Here is a 19,367-nt window from a genome sequence, read left to right as displayed (position 1 = left end):
GGGCCTCAACGTCTTTCCTATAGTGAAGTGCCCAAAACTGAACACAGTACTCAAGGTTTGAGGGTGTTGTGGTTAAAGTGCAGGACCCAGCACACAGTCTTGTTGAACTTCAACCCACTGGCCTCAGCTGAGAGATCCAGATAAAATATAGTATCTCAAATATAGTATCTCACTGCAGAAAATCTGCTGTATATTCATAGGTGTAAACATCCCATCTTTGTCTATATCCAACATACTTCAGCAGTATCTAAATACAAGCTAAGCTAGTCAATACTATCCACCAGCTAAGCTTATTACCCCATCAAAGCTTATCATATAGATCTGATCCAAGTTTTAGGGAAACATAAGAATTCATAGTGAACACAATGTGTTGTAAACCAAGTATTCAGGCCCTGCTTGTACAAAGCTAGATTGTCATCTTTAGTTAATAGGACAGAATTTTGCACTAGCTCAGCTATAATAAGGACCACATTAGAGTACTATCAGTTATTTTATTTTTCCTTTTAACTATGTACATCTAGCTTACTTCAGGAAGTAGGAAATATAAATCATATAAAGTATTAATACCTAAGTACTATTGACACTTGGTAAGTACTTTAAACCATTACTTGTTTCACTGAGTCCAACAACCCCAAACTAGTGTGAAATGTCAACACTACCAGTATGTAAAACCAACTGGTTCTTGAAGAGAGCCAAAAATACAACAGTCCTGACTTGTGTTGATGAAAACAGTAGTGTCAGTGACTGCATATGATCTCCTATGTTTCACTATAATTTAACTAAACTAAGACCAGAATCTCCCACCACGGTCATTTTAGAACTGACCTTTAGACTCCCATAAAGAACAAAACATTACAGGAATAGTAGACTGCATCTAACAGTGGGTGTGCAGAAAATCCTGGCTGCTAGACAAGGGAGAGAAGAAACAATACACAGCAACTGCTTTAGGGACATACAAACATCAGACTTACTTAACTTAGAAATTTGTAACACTGCAAGAAACTAAAAGCAGTACCCACTCAGTACCAGCATCAGTGGTTTGGACGTAGCTCAAGTGATGACAGTAGCGTAGGTTATGGCTTCATTAGAGTTACTGTTTAGCTTTTATCATCTGTTATTGTAGTTCATAAATGGGCTACTCATGAACTAAGACTCACATACCGCTGGAAGAGAGGATTACTGTTTCAGAAATCTTAGAGAGCTTAAGAAGGTGATGATTACTTTGGGGGAAAAAAATGGTAAACATGGTACTTGATCATTAATGAGGTGGCAAATTTGGTGTTACTTGCCCTTACTGCACACAATACCTTATTAAAACATGAGGAAGCGTTGTTAGTTATCATAGCAGAAGAAAGCTGGAGGGATTTGAAACAAGATGACAATATAGCCTTGTGAAAAAAAGCCACACAAAAGAGAAAAAAAACATCCTTGTGCTGAGTTGTTCCAATGACAGATATAACCTAACCTGAGGTCCCAATCTCTGTAGCAAAAACCCGAGAGCCTGGGCACAGATAACAGGGTCCTGAAAACAAGAAGGGTCTTGTTTAAAAAAATAATTAAAAAACCCAAAGTGATAGGGTCTAAACAACTAGTGGTGAGTCAAAGACTGAAGCTCCAGTCCAAGCAAGAGACAACTAGAAGGTACTCCAGTAAATGGAGTAAATGAAGCCATGTAACTGAGATGGTTTTTATCTGTGATGATGGTTAAGAATGTGCCCTTGACACACCATACAAAAATAAATCACAGTTGTGTTTGTATATTTTAGAGCAACAAAACCAGATGAGAGGCAAAAAACTAGGCAAAGATTTGAAAAGAATGAAATCACAGAAGCTAAGTAAGATTTCTAGGGCAAACTGAAAAGACAGATAAACATATAAGCCAAGAAATATCTGTTTTCATGAAAAGAACAGGGAAAGGGTAGCAAAAGAAGAGTGAAAGGCATGCTGAGAACAGTGGATGGATATGTCTTACCACGTCATTTTGGAAGGAAACAACAGAACTCTGTACAGTGCAAAAAAATGGGTCTGCACATAGGGAATTCAATTACAGTAGAAAAATGAAAGAATGGCAGCATAAATTCATTGTGGAAAAAGACAGCTGGGAGATCAGATTTTTTCCATAATGGTTTTAATAGAAAAAAAAAAGAAACATTGCTGAGCATGAATAAGGGTCAACAGTCAGCAAGGTGGACCTTACCATGAGACACAGAGCAAAGTTTTTGAAGCAGAGAAAGCAAAATATGGGAAATGATTTCAATAGAAGTGATCAACACTGAATTCATGGAAAGTCTGAGTGAAAGCATGGAATGAATGGGCTGGAAACATGACAGTTCAAGCTGCAAACTAAGCAACACAATGAGAAATGTTTCACAGTGAAGAAAAAACAAACAGAAAAACAGACATACATTGAATGAGTACATTAAGCAGCAACTTGTCAACGTGAGCTGAAGTCAAAAAAGATAGTAATTCAAAAAGCGTAATGAAAGAGCAACATGATGCAGGAAGGCATCCGGGAGCTGATAAAAATGGAAAAAGGTAGAAAAGGAAAGCAGGATTGTGAAAGAAAAAAGCAAGTAAATCTCATGATGATCTAATTCAGGGAAAAATATGAAGAAGACCCGGCTAACATGTTGACGACACATCCTCACAGCAAGTCATTAAAGTGAATAAAAATGCTGTTCCTGGCACAAGAGAAAGAAAGGACAAAACAGTGTGACCATCAGCATAAGAATCAGTGCTATTATCAAAGATGAATTTGGTGGGTAGTATAGAGAGCAATTTCTAGTCTTATGCCACATAAACAGTTAATCATACGAACTTTATGAAAAAGGAATTACGAAATTCTTAGGATCCATCTTCACAATTCAAACTAAGCATGATATTATTCTCAGAAGTGGAGATGAAGAGTAGAACTTTTAGACTATAACCCAGGACAACAAGAAACACACACACGAGACTAAACAGAATCCAATATGCTATAAAATGTGACTCATGGGAGAAGACTTGCATGCTATCAGGCACAGATTACAGCTGCAGCCCATGCATGGTCTCATTCTGCTTCTCTTTTGAAATTCAGAAGCTTTGACAGTGTTACAATTCTTCTGCATGCAAGAGCTTCAGCAGGTATATCTCAGACAGCTGAGCCCTTACCGCAGTTACTCACTCTCTAATCCGAAGGAGACTTAAAATAATACACAAAAAAATTACACAAGGTGAAGGAAGTTGTCCATTTTCTGTGTTTAATGTGAAAGTGCTTTGGGCTTTATCCAAAAAGCAGATGTAATTCCACACAAAACAATTCTGAATCCAGAACTGTTTAACATGTAAGAACAGCACTGTACAATAACTAACTCCTGGTTTAAAAATCCAAGCAGGTAGTTTTTTGTACATTTTGCCTTTCCACCTAGGTACATATTAACTTCAGAACATTTTACATAAGAGGCAATACCAAAAATGAGCTTAGCCTTGGTTGATAAAGGACAACAAGCACTCTTCTGGCTTAAATTCAGGGCAAGCATCTATAGTTACACTCTTGGCACATTTTTCACAGCTCATCCCCATGAGAGATCAACATTTCTTAATTAATATTAGTTTCTTTCTTAATCAACTTCAGTTTTTCTACTAAGATCAAGAATATTTTTAGTTGGCACTGAACAAGGCTGAAATACAAGTAAAGGAACTCTATTTAGGCAGTTGTGCTGAAATACCAGCCTATGATAAGTAACATTTTGGAATGAGAACATGTCTAGTTTTTTCTTAGCAGAATAAATACCACTGTCAATGCTAAAGGGAAAAATAATAATAATGAACCCCCAAACTTTATAAAGTGCTATGGTTATGATCTACCTACTGTTAAAGCTTTTAGTTGACTTTAGTGTATATTGATACAAGCCTGTACCATGTTTTCAAAAGGTGAAAGTAAACGTAATACTCTGTATTTTAGAATATTGGTGGCAGGATGCTTAACAATTAGTGATGTGTAGAGTTTTACTGATGAAAAAATAGTATTTAGTCAGTGATTTATACTGCTCTTGTACATCCACACCCTAATAACTTTTGTAAGAATAGATACAAATAGTCAAACTTTCAGATCCTCGTTTCTATACAGTCTCATAATTTACTGTGTTATTTGGAGATAAAGAAGCGTTATCAGTATTATTATGATTTAACAGTAACTTCTGTCTACATGCACATATTGCAAGCCTGACTTCTGTTGTAAATTATTATATGTTTGTTCAGGCTTAGCTAATCTTAGACGAACAGAAGACAAATCTGACTGTAGAGATTTTTAATCACACTCTGACAAAAACAGTCAGGATGCTTCCACACATTCGTAGGGCTATGCACATTTTGTCACTTTCATATAATTCCACAAATATGTTTTTTGTCTATAACAAAATAAGAGAGTAGGTATTGTCTATTAATTAATATTCAGTATTTTTACATTCAGCAGGTAGCAAAATGAGCACATAAGTCTAGGCACATTTTCAGCAGATTCCTTCCCCCCAGTGATAGATTTTAGTTTTTATTCCCTATACTCTTGCTACCCACACAACCACAGTTTCAGTGTCTTTTAGTAAAACCTGTGACAACATCTTCAGTAGTCCCTTAAACCCTGTCTGCAGATATTTTTCACTCTCTGCTTGTACAAGATGTCCTATGCTGAAGCCAGAAGTGTTTCCCTTTTTTATCACAGCTCTACCAGCATTATTCTCCTTCTTTATCAAGGTAATCAATTACAGTTGTCTCGCCATTTGGTGATCCTTATTTCATTCGTTTTGCTCTTGAATCAAGTACCCAGAACTGATCCACTGCAACATTTAACACCAATTTGCGGGGTTTTTTTCTGTGCAAGCAGTCCTAAGAGCCTAAATGAGAGTTTCACATAGCAGACAAAGTTACTAAGCACCCCCAGTACAAGTCTTAACAGCAACATTTCAAACGTCTGCTCTTTTGTTCTCTTTACTCTCAGTGACATCTTTCTAACTCAAATAACTGTGGTACTAGCTAAAATTATCTTAAAGCTGAAAGGTGCTAATCTAGCCATTAGTTTATTCATTATTCAGCAATAAATTCTTAGTTATTCAATTCTCATTTCTAGTATTAGCAAAAAGCAAGCAAACAAAAACCCCTACTTGTAGTATCATTGTATCACAGTAGTAAAACAGCACACAAAGCTAAAATTTTACCACTGGATTCCCAGCTATTCTAGTTGAAATATGCAAGAAAAAATGCTGAGAAATTATTTCTTTTTTCTCACTAAATATCCACTCTTGTAAAAACAATTAAGAGAAACATATTTGAGGTAAGAAATAATACACACGCTGGCAGTTATTCAGAATGTATCCATAGCTCAACATGAAGGCCAAACACAAGTTTCTCAGTAAGGCATAGCAGATCAAAACAGTGCAAAAGCTATTGCAGCTGGATGTCTTCCAGCTTCCAAATTCACTCTAACCCACAAAGCAAGTTTACTAGCTATGGGGCAATACTTACAATACATAACAGAATGACAGTTTGTCCTCAAAACTATGTCAAGTGTATGAGGACAGCTTCTGAGACTGCTTAGATTACTCAGCAGAAGTGGGAGTAGGGAATTTCTTTGTGTTTTCAGCTGTCCAATTTAGATCCATTCAGTTACATATCATACCAGTTCTAGCCTGATAGCAGCCTGTAGCCTTTCAGGTTCACTGTGCTTAAGAAGTGTAGATTTTGGTATGCCGTGGTTCATTTAGAGCATACCTCAGGACTTGTAAGTTGAGATCTCCCAGCCAGTGCTGTAACTAGGAAGAGATCTCAAGTGCTGCCTCTTAGCATCTTCTACAACTCTTATAAATTTTGTGCATTTTTCCTCTTGTGATACTGAAAAATTCATCATTCTACTTAGAAGAACAACTCATTATGCAGAATCAACCCCAAAAGTTACAAACATCCCAAAAAGCAGGAAAAATGAGATTTCTTAACTCTACAAAAATTCCAAATAAGACACCTAAAAGGAGACAAAAGAAATTTCAAACCCCTTCATCCATCTGAAAGCAATCTGAGCTTCAAGTTCTACCAGCTGGCAGCAATCCCATGCCATTGAAATCCACGTGCACTAGCAGTTTCTATCTATCTTTTGCTAAAAGTACCTTAGAAGGAAAATTGGAAGCAACTCCTGTTATCCCTTCATCTTCTGAGGGTTCCATATGTTAGGGAGATATCCACTACAAGTTTTAAGTAGTTTTGTTATTTTAGAGACACGGAAATAACATAGAAGTATTAGAATAAGAAAACAGAATGTCACTGCAATGTTGATTTTGTCTCACTGACTTTTGGACTTTGTCAGTCCTTAAGGAGGTACAATTTTAGTTTGTGTTACTCATATCCACCACTGAGTAGTGTAAAGGACTGCTCTATAAAAATAACTGCCCCTTCTCATCTTTTGTGCTGGTTGCAAAAGAGAGCTTCTCCATCAAGGTGAAATATAACCTTCTGAAATCTTTGAATCCAGGCCTTGTGCTATTTGTATTCTGTTGATCTCCACCTGCTTCTGACCAATCCTAGTACAAGCTGGATAAGTTACTTATAGAGAAAAATAGGATTTCATAGGGATTTTATAACAAGATAAGTCTGAAATACCGTTTTAAATTACATTTTAAAAAATATGGAATCTGCAGTTGATGAGTCTGGCTAAACAGATGAAGACATCAAGTAAATGATGAGATTGATATGCTCTTAATATAACTTCATCAAATGTGTAAATTTTCACATCCTATGTGAAGACAGATAATAACCAATGTGTCTAAAATATATTTCATTCACGCATCATCTCTCACTGCTGAATACGAACAGCGCTGCTACAGACTAACAGTAATCCATCTGGCCCCCATTACAAAAATGTTTATTTAACACTCCTTTACAAGTACTTTATTGTTTTCTTGAATTGACTTATGTAAGATTTTGATGAGTTTTGTGAACAATTCTTGACTGATAAATCATGAGAACATTAAGTATCTGGAATCCAAAAGTACTGTTATATAGATAACCTTTGGTTAGTCATAGATTACGTATATTTGGAAACAAGCAACACCAGAATGAGACACTGTCCAAATACACCAAAATACTCTGTTTGATCAAGACAATAATATGTGCAGAATTCTCTCAGAAAATATTTTCTTGTTTCATCATAAAGTATGTGAATTTTTGAAGACTGTACACCTTCTCTATATAATTTACTCTCACATGTACAAACATAGGCAAAACAAGTTAGAATTTTATTTAAAAAAATACTTTTCAAAATAATTAAGATATTCGCCCAGTGTTATTCAGTGTTATTTTACTGACTATGCAAGGCGGGGCAGTTTAATGGCATTTTTATTCGTTTTGATCAGAAGACAACAATATTCAACAATAATTTGATGGCAAGAGGAAAATGTCTCAACTACTTTACTCCAAAGTTATATTCAGTGAGGGCTGAAAAGTGACACCATCAGCAGAGGTTCTTACATTCACTCAAATTTTGCCTTTCTTGATTCTGGTAACCAAACTTAACATCTGTCTCCCGTAAGCTTTTTCAGAATACAACAGGAACACATCTCTAGCATAATAGAAATTCTTTAGTTTAGACTTAAAGCTGAATACAGAAGGGAACTACACTGGCTTTCATAGGCAGTGATCTGTACTTTCCCACTAATGAAAAAGAATTGCTGCCTTTTCAGCTGGTCACTGCCCTGATAATATGATTTTTTAAACACAGATTTTCTTGAACAAGGTTTTTTCCTGCATTTCAGAGGTAGTTCTATAGATGATAGTAATTGTTCATTGCTTGTCTGTCTTATAAGTGTTTTTTTGTAGGTTACTGTAAACTTCCATTCCGTCAGGCTTTTCCATTTGATTCTTACGAGAGACTGCATAAAAAAGTATAGAAGTAATTTGGACTGCAGAATCATGAGAGAGTACCTTACTCTCTGGGTATTCACTTGAATGTCACTTGTGTGAAATTCTCCCAAAATAAAATACCATTACTAGCAGAATGATTCAGAGAGCTTGGTAAGAAGGAAGATGATTGTTCTGCTGAGAACTTCATCTTTATTTGTTAATGAAGTTCACTGCACACTTACAGAGTTCCATGTGACTTAGTGTCCAACTTCAAAGTTTCTCATATTTAGAATATAGTTACAGTAGGAGTTACCCATTTCTGTCAGATCAATTCTTACCTAAATGATTTCCAGATTAGGATATTGCAACATTTTTAATTCAGCATTCATTGTTGGCCAGTATCAGAAGACACAAATAAAAAGCAGTATGAATTAGCCAAAAATACAGAGAACTCCATGTAGTTCTACTGTACCATGCTTAATTTAAAGTTTGATTTGGGGGAAACGTTTTTTTTCCACAATCCATCCTTCATTATAGAGCTGTCTGAACCTCAGCATGAATTACAAGTTTCCAAGAGGCCACAACAGCAGTGGCTTTTCCTGGTACCCTTGGCTGCAGAAGGGAGAAAAGCACAGATCTTCTAAACCAACAACAGAACATGGAGAGAGGCTTCTCTTGTCACAGACCAGGGGAATATTCTCTATAAGCACTGAATTTTAGTTTATAACTCATTTGCACAGGCTGAGAACACAACTATAACAAGAATCAATAATTAAATTATTTGTCTTGGTGGTAGGTTATTAGTTCACCAGTGTTTTGACTTGTACTTAATTGAATTGTTTGGCACAGCAGCGTACAATTAGTCCTCTCTGGGAAAACAGAGAATTGTAATCTTCAGTGTTAAATGACATAGATTCCTTCCTCCTGTTGATGTGATACCTGATATTTTCATTTTTGTTCAGACCACTGTATATTTAATTGACCTGTGGAAGTAAAGAATACTGTAGTGATATAGGAACAGTGCATGTCAGCCTACAGTCTGACCACATTTGAAACAATAATCTCCTGAATTAATACATTGTTGAAATTACTATCCTGTTCCTATAACTTGAAATAATTAAAGCTTCAATATTCCATTTCTCTTTATGAACACCTGTGCAAAAAACCCAAACTTTACACACCTGTGTAATCACAGTCATGAGGCAAAGTTCAGAGCTGCTTTTGGGAACGCTCACAGCAAGAAACATAATCAGAGGACTTATGCACATCTAGTCAGGGAACGGAAATAATATGATAATAGAACAATTGTTCAAGTTTGAAGTAGGCTAACCTTAGAATTTTAAATACCATCATAAATGTCACTGAATTACAAATTAGGGTAAGTTTATCTGTTCATGAACATAAATGGATTGAAAAGGAGGTAAAAACATGTCTCTGAAATTACTGGTTAAGGAGAGATTCTACCATTACTAAGCAACACAAAATGAAAGCTCAGTACCTTCTTACCAATTACAAAAGTATCTGCCAGGTGCAAAATGGTCTCTATTTTAGCATGCTGACTACCAAACTTAAAACGCCAGGTACTGAAAGGCATCCTGAGGGAATACCTCTCTACCAAGAACCAGCTGGAACAAATGCTGAGGGACAATTTCAACTCACGTGCAGTACAGAGAAATGTTAGTGTTTAGAATGGATTTCATTAATATCATAAACATTATTTTACTAATAGATTTTAATGCTTTAAATTATATTTACAATATATGAAAAAAAAATTGTAACTAGTATTGATTGGAATCTTCTGCCCTTACATAAATATCAGGGACAGTTTCTTTCCTCATAAGACATCCAAGGGAGAACATATTTTGCATATATGTATAAACTGATATAATATCTCCATATCCAAATAAAGTAATAACTTGTTAATACATTCTAAGTATTCAGATTGGTAGATACCCAGAGAATAAAGTTTTTATTAAAAAAAAAAAAACAAACAACACATTAACGTGAAATGTATTATTTTAAGCAAGAGAATCTCCTTGATAACACTTTTTAATATGATTCTTTTGAATAATATATTTTAAAGGAAGATGTTTAATAACCAGGTACTTACCCTCTCCAAACAACAAGCTCTCTCAGAGCTAAACATCCAGCTGTGTTTTTGTCACCATGCCATGACACTTCCATCAGAATTGATTACAATTCAGTTTCATTGTGTTTTTTTTTCTTTCCACAACACAACTGTGTCAACTGTGTTTGTGTATCAACACTTGATATGCTGACTGTGTTTGTGCCGGTGCATTTTGGGAAGATAAAGGTAGTCACCCTAAATTGTCTCTATAAAGTTTGAAAATACAGAAAGCAGGCATACAAAATGAGAGTTAAAACACACTGGGAATACATGCTGTAAGTACTGCCTGGAGAAAAGGCCTGGGCTACTAGTACTGTTCTAGTGGAGCCCTTCATCCACACTAAATAGCATCATAAAGAAACAGGCAGAGGACAAGGAGAGCATGCTAGCCTATCAAAGAAAACAGGTTTGTTAAGTAGGAGTAGTAAAATATGAAATATGGTGAAATATCTTAAAAGTTACCTAGAAATTGTTTAAATTACACACTTTTTTATCCTTAATATTTTACAGCATACAGTAAGAATAGCATTCATCTGTCCAGACTTAGCACGTGCATGTAGGTGGCTACCCCTGAGTTTGTCACTCTGTGCTTCCTTTGTAGTCAGCGAGAACAACTGCCATGTCCAGAGAACAGTCAATCTCTGTCTAAGAAAGTAGTTTGATTAATTGTACTGCAGGAATCTGTTTTTCTCTCCATTAGCTATAAGGAGACCTAACCAACTAACTCACACATACATGACCTGTTATAAGTATCTGAAAGTGATGAGAATAATCTATCTACCTGCCAAGTCCAGGGAATTACTGTTACACAAATTGACTGTAAAAATATCAGATTAATAAGATGCAGTTCCTAAGAAATGAGTATTTGCTTTCTGTGTTTTACCATTCTTTTCCGCATCTCATAACTTTTCATGTATGCTAATCTTATTCCATTTTAAATGGGCATATAATGACAAGTTTTATTTGTCCCCACACTGTATGGACTGCCTTCTGAATTGTGTACACTTACCAGTTCCCAAGTGTGCAAACTATGCAGAGAAAAATTTTGCTAACTTTCATACAGGCACAGGAATATAATGGCAAAATGATGAACACTTAGAATTTGAATTCAGCTTCTCAAATTTGCCTCTTTATGTCTTTCTATTGGCCAACATGATCACTAGTAATTTCATAGGCTATTTCTGTAGCATAGAATTGTCTGGAAATGTTCTCCTAGTTGTCTTTTTGATGTGATGACTTAGCAGTCTAGACCAGAAACAGCCCTCTGGTGTAAGGGGCTTAGAGATAAAACAAGGGCAGAGAATTTGTTGAATAAAACCATTACATGTCCAATGCTATGAGCAGGAGAAGTTTAAAAAGAAACAAAACAACAACAAAAGCTGCAGCCTTCTGAAATTTCACCAAGTGTTTTGTTAGTTACGGTTTTAGATTTATGTAATAATAAGAAATGTTGGGAGCCTGTGCTGGAAATGGTGGCCCATCAATAAGCTTTTTTTTCCCATCTTACTTCACCAATACTCTTCAGTGTTAATGAAGAGCAACAGTTGAGAAAGAAGCATATTTTTCTCCATAGTTCTCATTCCAAAGGTTAAATTATGTTCTTGATAACAATGGCATAATACTAGGATAACTTAAATTGCTAATTTATGGCAATTCCCGATTTAACTGCAGAATAAATAACAGCTGAATTAGACCCTTCTGCACCATATTATTTGTATTCTATGTATCTGAAATTGCCAGATGACTTTGAGAAGAGAATCAGTTTTAGTTGGTTTGGATGAGACTAGTTATTTCCAGTTATTACTCTTTCATCAATATGGCAGATATTCTCCTCTTAAGTAGACTGGAGTAACTATTAATGAATGCGGTTTTATTTTGGATATACTGGGGATCACAAGGAACAAAATTTAACCTTTTATAAAATAAAAATAAAGCCAATAATAGTATTTCTAAATATGCCAAGATTTTGATTTTGAAGGGCTTTGGTTTAAAAGTTATCCCTCAGCCACTCCCCATTAGACTTGTGCTCCAGTCTCCTCACCAGTTTTGTTGCCCTTCTCTGAACACACTTCAGGGCCTCTTTCTTGTAGCAATCAGCACAAAACCAAGCACAGCACTGCCCAGAGCTGAGTACAGGGAATGATCACCTCCCTGCTCCTGCTGGCAACACTATTTCTGATACAACCCAGGATGCCATTGTCCTTCTTGGCCACCTGGGCACACTGCTGGTTCATTTGCAGCCAAGTGTCAACCAACACCCCCTTGTCCATTTCCTATGTGCAGATTTCCAGGCACTGCCCCAAGCCTGTGGCACTGCATGGCATTGTTGTGGCCAAAGCGTAGGACCTGGCACTTAGTCTCATTGAACTCAGCCCACAGATCCAATCTTTCCAGGTCCCACTGCAGGGCCTTCCTACCCTCAGGCAAATCAACAGTTCCCCCCCAAGTTGGTGCTGTCTGCAGACTTACTGAAGGTACACTCAATCCCCTCATCCAAATCATCAAAAAAGATGTTTAAACAGAATAAGCCCCAATACCTGCCTCTAGGGAACACCACTTGTGACTCATGGTTAAACGATTAATCCTTTGATAAACTGATAATTCATAAGTTAGAGTTTGTGACTCCAGGAAATTCTTAGTGAATTTGTCATTCAGACAGTGACCTTACTGAAATCTGCTATAAAACTGTTCAACACTGTTGATCCTAAAGGGCATGGGAGAATCTGATCAGTGAAAAGCTGCATGCTCATATTGAGCATGGACTGTCCCACTGAGAGCAGGAACAAAACTTCCAGCAAGTCCCGAGTCCCATGGAAGCGGGACCGAATCTTTACACAGAGTCAGTTAGATTCAACTCTCATTTTCAGTTACATAAATCTGGAGAATATCTTCTGAAATAAGTGGAATTATGGTGATTTAGCCCATAAGAACTGAGAGCAATTTTCTTTAATTAGGTGGTAGGGGGGAAGAGATGTAACTCCTTTACGTTACCTCATTGCTACATATCAACCAAGGCTCTATCTGCTGTCAAAATCGTTATCTGCTTAAGCTGGAGAAGAAAAGCTGACTTCACCATTTAAGGATTTAAGCTTTTATTTTCTGTTGTCCTTATCCCTCTGCTTATCCCCTTCCCCACATCTCAGCAGGTAGATTCCCTTAAGAAGAAGGGACACATTTCTTTTTTCTGCTTCAGTCTAGATTTCTTAACATCTAATATACCTTTTCTATTAACGTGTAATCCAAACCGAGACAACCTGAACACTTTCACTTCACTCTGCCAGAACTATTTTTCTAGTTATTTTTAGAATATCACAGTTAAATTCAAGCCCAAGGCCTGGAGCTGAAACAGCAAGCTGCACCAAAAGCCTGATACATCTGATTTCAAGGCAGCAGTGCCTCCCAAAGAGCCAGCTCTGTCACCAGCAGTCAGTGAAGTTATGAGAACATAATCCTCAGACAAGGTGGCACATTCTTCATGCAGCAGAATTTATTCACCTCCATAAGGCCCACAGCCAGAATGAAATCTGCGGCCTCACATGGAATCAGTCAACCTTTCTGAGGGCATGCATGTGCACACACAAGTACAGTTCTTTGAAAATGCATGTCTATGCTTTAGTAGAAGAAAGGAGATTTTTATCCTAAATACCCCCATCTATCTGAGATGTTTTCTTTTGATTTCATTCGTCACTGGCTTCCAGAAGACTGAAATTTCACTCTTTTGCACATGTAGGCCTACACTGGAACGATGTCCTCTACCCAAGGACAGGGATCTGTGCTTTTGGGTAAGAGCTTCCAGTCTAACCATTTGATGAAGGCAGCTAAGTTAAAGGCAAACACCTTTCTGCTCTGCAGAGCTGTATCCCTGCACCTGTGTCTCTTCAGGTGGCAAATACGTGCCTTGCTGTAGAAAAGCCACTATTTTTATCTGTACCAGCACTTAAGCCATCAGCGTGGATTACAAATTCTCCATCCATCAAGTCAGAAACAGTTTTCCCTGTGGAAGCACAGAGTACACCCTCATTTTGACTACAGGATCCACAAGTAGGCATCCACAGCACCATGGTTCTGCCTGACCTGCCGTGTAACCCCTGCAGAAGACATTCCAGTGGCCACTCAAAGGGTGTGACCCACAACGGCACAAAACACAGAGCTGGAATAAAAACCAAATCGGAGCCACGTTTGTACCAGTAAATGGATGTAAAGGGAGCTGAATGGAAAAGTAACGAGGTTGTCTCAAATCTCACCCAGGAAAACATTGCTGAGATAGGTCAGCAGCCTTCTGAGCAAATGCTGCAAGAACACATTAAGCAGCTCCTACAAGGAAACAGCCAGAAAAAAAAAACTCAGCGCTACAGCCCGAAAAATATACACATGTCTGTAGATCTATATGCTAACTGAAGCACTGGGTGTGTATGGATCTCTCACTCGAAATGCAGAAACAAACAGAGCATGGAACTTGTGGCTCGGCACCACAGACGGAGCCATGCACAGGTGCAGATTGATGCTAGAACGCCTCCCGGTGCCTCACATGAACGAACGCGGACGAGGCAGAGCCCCCTCGCAACAAGCAGCCGCGGCTGCAGGACTCGCTGCAGACCCCCAGCAGCAGGAGGTTGCACCGGGAGAACTGCAAAGCCCCCGGGGAGCAGCGCCGTGCGGGGAGGGTCCCCTCCCAAAGGCACAACCGAACGGAATCGGTACCGGAGCGCTGCGGCTCGAGGCAGCTCGGATGCTGGCTCTGGGGTCCGGGCTAGGAAGGGCGATGCCTGAGTTTTATGGAAAGGGCTTCAGCTGAAGCAGAGCCGACCGGAGAAGGTCATTTTAGCCGTAGCGGCAGCAGCCCTACCCTTGCGATTTTTCTTCTGCAACCAGCAAAACATTCCTACCTCCCGGTGACGACCATCCCTTCCATCACCGACCTACCGCCGTTCGTTTCAAGATCACATCTATTCCTTCCCCCCGCAGAAGCCCCTTTTCATTCTGGGAACGTAAGAGAGGGAAACGCTGCTCGCGAAGCTGACGGAGGGGGGAGGAGGAGGAGGAAAGCAGAAGGCAGCACGCACTCACCTCGGCGCCGGGCCGGCAGCCTCCGCCGCCTCAGTCCATCGCCGCAGCCCCGCACTCCTCCCGCGGCCTTCTCGCAGCCGCCCCGTCGCCCAGAAGCAGGAGGTCGCTGCCCTCCCGCCGCTCCCGGCACGCAGCCCCGCGCTCCGCCCGATGCCGCAATACCGACGCCCGCCGGCGGCCCGCGGAGGCAGCGGCGCGGGGCGGTCCCGCCGGGAGCCGGGCGGGGGGCGCGGGCCCGGCTGCGGGAGGCGGAGGCAGCAGCGCGTTGCCAGGACAACGGCGGAGGATGGCGGGGGGGGGGGCGGGCGGCCGAGCCCTGCAACCCCTCCCGTGCCGGGCGGCAGCGACGGACGGGCGGCTCCGCGCCCGCGTTGCGTAAGGAGCGCGCACGGGGCCGGTCCGGCACGAGCGCAGCCGGGGCAGCTCCCCGCTGAGAACGGCACGGCGGTCGGGGTGCCGGGCTGGGTGCCGCATCTGTGTCAGAGTGATGCAATGAAGGGCAAAGGGCAAAGCCTGCTCGTGCCGCGGGATCTGCCTGCATTCCGCTGTTACCATCTTTCAGTTGATTTCGGTGCTGGGCATTTTCTCTTTCCATCTTTCACTTTCCCCTCTTCTACGTGTGACGCTTACTGCAGCTTTATTTAAGTGGCACCGAGTACCATTTTCTCTTATCTCACGGATGGAGCTACCTGTTTCTACGTATCTTTCCTTTTAGCCATGCAGGCTGCAGCCCTGCTCACACAGCTGTGATTTCTCCCTACAGTGCGATTTCATAACCGGAATTTATTACTGATATGTTTCTGCTGGAGACAGCAACAGAGGCTTCCAGGCAGAGACAGAGCAGGGGCATTTTTCCCACAGTGAGGCTAACATGATGCAGCACAGAAAACATCTGATTTCTGTAATTAACGCCGCTTGCAGGGCTGATGCCATCAGCACAACTGCAGCATCAATGAACTACAATGATGAAATATTTTAGTGTCAAATGCAACATAGCAGCATTACTTTTCTTGCACTGAAATAAGAACCATGAATCAGTGTAGCACGTGAGTCCTGTGCATAATGAACGTCAGGGTTCTTACCAACAGAGTTTGTCCATGAACCTGGGCCAGTGATGTGATCAAAAGATAAATGTCCTATCCATGACCAGCACTGTTTTCTCAGCAAAATTGTAATCTTCAAATCAGAAACTTGCCAGCTTAATAAAACAATCAGCTTTTAATCTCTACAGCTTTACCTTTCAGTATCCAGCAATGCACGTTTATGCTTTGATGCATTGATACGATCAGGCAACGGTCACTGTCTAAATTCTAATGGTGCTCTGTCTCTCAGGCACTCTGCAGCGCACAAAGCTCTGCCATAGTTCTGTTGGCAGGGGAATAAAGAGGGATAAAGCAGTGTAGCTGTGGTAACTGCCTGAGTACTCTGGATAATGGGATGAAAGAACAATAACAAGGTGTACAGGTTTAATCTGCTGCTCCATAAAGAACAAGTAGTTACTATAGAAACTGTCATATTACACGTGTCTCCAGCATAGTGCTTTATATGTGAGAAGAAGCATCTTCCACACATTACCAGCTTGGGCACAAAAACAGCATCAGCTGCCATCATCCTGTGTAGGAAGATCATTGGTCACATGCTCTCCACAGGTTGCATCACTTAGATGCTTTGGATTACTGTAACAGAACACTTGCTTTTTGCAGTTTTGAGGGAGGCACCTACTGGTGGATGAGACATTGCAGGGGAAGGAAGTACACGCAGGCAGTCTGAGTAGTGCACTGATTCCAGCACCACGGGATGGGAGTTTGGTGAGCGCACTGTTGTGAATGGCAGAGCTGAAACACAGTCAGCAGATCTGTCTCTATTTTCTTCAGCTGCTCCTTATTCTGCTTCCATGAATTCTCAGCTGGGACCTTCCAGCTGTTGGTTGCTTACAAGTAGCCCAGCTCCCAGAGGAATTTAAAGAGGAATATGCACTTCAAAGTAGCGCGTATCCCAAAGTCAAACAGGTATAAAAACAGAGTTCTTTACCTCAATGCTCTAAATGAGATTCATCTCTGTAGGTAGATTGAGAAATCACAAATACATGCTGAAAGTGAATAGTTTGTATTACTCTTTTTGCCTAGAAGCAGTAACTTGCCTAACAAATAGCAGTTTGCCGTATGGGAGCAGGCTCTGTTTGGAGGAGGAGCAGTTGGCTGGAGTGAACATCTCACATGCAGCTCTGGAACCACAAGCTGCACGAGCTTTGCTCAGCTTGCCAGTGACACCCACTGACCAAAAGCCAAGTCCTGGCCTGTTTGCTCTTGCTTTCTCTTTGGGATCAGTCAAAACATACACTTAGTTTGAAGACAATAGTGCTAAAATAGAAATGCATTCTTAAGTGCAAAATCCCATAGGGGTTTTTCTAATCAATTACCCTTAATTATACCGTGACAACATCAAAATATTTATAAGCACACATGCAATGTTCTTGGTGAATGTACATCTCCAAATGATAGAGGGAAAACTGAGAGGCCGCATCTGGTCTGCAACAAAAATGCAATAAAGGACATCTTCTATTTCATTCCATTTTCTACCAAATGCCCTCTTTTTAAACAAGCAATTGTATATCTGGGTTAGATATTTATAGACAGGTCTATGATTCCGTGTGAGCAGAAAGAACTGAACAGAACATCTAGAGAAGAATGAAAAGGCTATATTTTTATTTTTAACCATTTTTCTCACGTGGAAGAGTTTAAAATAGCATCAAGCAGATGACTGAAATCTGATATTTATAACTACAAATTGTGCTTCGTACCAGTGGCTGTGAGATGGTGGGAAGAAATCATTGAACGCACCTACTAAGGGTGGGGTCAGTCTCAGCTCCTCTCACTTTATCCTTAAGGAAGAAAATTCCCTTTACAAGGTTTTCACCTTTTTATTGTGTTCTCACATCCTTCAAGTAACAGAGGGCTTTGCTTGCTGTGGAGTCTTTGATCTTCCGATCTCCTTCAAGGAGATATTTGAGAATGTGAGCCTGGAGAGTGAGTTACCGCTAGTGGTGCAGCCAGTGAAAGAGAAGGACCTGTCCAGTTTCCCAACAGATTAAAAAGAAAAATTAAAAAGAAAGAAAAAAGGAACAACAACAACAAAAAACAACCAAACCCTAAAAAGTAAAAGCCTTGCATACATTCCTTCATGGTATTATTGCACGTCTACTGTATGCGCAGCTCACAGCCATTGGCTCGGCTGCTGAATCAGCACTTGCCACTGAAGCCAAGAGTAGAAAAACAAGCATTAAATCCAGCAGCTGGTGGACAGCTGCTTGGAGGCTTGCCTGGAGCCCTGACAGATACACTGGCTTTCCTGTGCACTTAACTTTGCACAGCAGGACAGACCTCAGATTTCAGGAGCTTTGCGATGGGTGCCTTTCCTCCCTGAGAGGAAAGCTACCATGACATCACAAAATAAGGGAGGTGTGTACTTATCTGTAAAGGAGACATCCTTCTGGGCTGCAGTATTACATTAATAATTTCAAATACATATGTATTTTTTCCTGTATTTTATTATTAAGGGTCAAGGAATGAAGGGGGATAGGGGTTGGCAACACTTCAGTCTTTCACCCAGTAAATCCTGAAGTGCTGACAGAGTCATTGAGACCAAAATATGTAGAACCTCAGGGAACAACATCCGAAGAGGTGCAGTTAGAGGGTACCAAAGATTATATTAGCAAATAATTTTTCAACAAGGAAACAAAAAGAACCAGTTCTGGATGTCCCAGCTCTGAGCAACAGGCTGCTGCTTATTCCTGGGAGAGCCATCTTCCTTCTCCAGCTTCCCTATTTGAAGGTTTTCCACTCAGTATAAATGGTTACATGTTCGTGGAAGCAGCCAGCTGGAAGGAGGTCTCTCCCACCTGGGGATCCCTGGGAGGCATTTAGGTCTTATTTATTTCTTGCGATAGCAAACCAATAGAAAGAAAGAATGTCTTGCAAATATTTTTGTTTGCTCACTGATAACCATGCCAGCTGAAGAAGCATCGAACTGGGGGCTTACAAGAATTACACATATTTCTACTAGGTTCACATTTCTTTCTATCCTTTACAGATGATAGCTTTGCTTCATGTGGGAACCATAAGCTATAACTACAATTCCAGCAGCATTGTGATTTGTCCCTTGTATTATTTTGTAATGTCTGATTAGGAGGAATAAGAAACTGCTAGCTTAAGGAAAAAGAAGAAGACTGAAAATTTTGCTTGGGGACAGAAAGGTAATTTTGCAAAGCACCAGAAGTGGAGCTGTGGGCATTCTGGCAGCTTTACTATGGGGA

The 19,367-nt window shown here is 40.0% G+C and overlaps 2 protein-coding genes across 3 annotated transcripts in view; one reads left to right on the top strand and one right to left on the bottom strand.

The window, feature by feature from the left end:
* The window catches only part of GNAZ (G protein subunit alpha z), a 39,140-nt gene extending 23,949 nt beyond the window's left edge, over positions 1-15,191 (bottom strand). Inside the window, exon 1 of one of the 2 annotated variants that reach the window (XM_072350632.1) lies at positions 15,056-15,191. The gene's annotated coding sequence lies outside the window, so the exon portion shown is untranslated. Of the gene's footprint in view, positions 1-14,874; positions 15,021-15,055 lie in introns of those variants that run through there. The other variant, XM_072350633.1, reaches the window with a different exon arrangement.
* The window catches only part of RSPH14 (radial spoke head 14 homolog), a 57,729-nt gene that overhangs the window by 27,884 nt on the left and 10,478 nt on the right, over positions 1-19,367 (top strand). The window lies entirely within an intron of this gene.

Source organism: Excalfactoria chinensis, chromosome 16 (genome assembly GCF_039878825.1).
Source record: "Excalfactoria chinensis isolate bCotChi1 chromosome 16, bCotChi1.hap2, whole genome shotgun sequence".
NCBI lineage: Eukaryota > Metazoa > Chordata > Aves > Galliformes > Phasianidae > Excalfactoria > Excalfactoria chinensis.
Note: the sequence above shows the minus strand (reverse complement) of the source record. Positions and strands in the feature narration are given on the sequence as shown.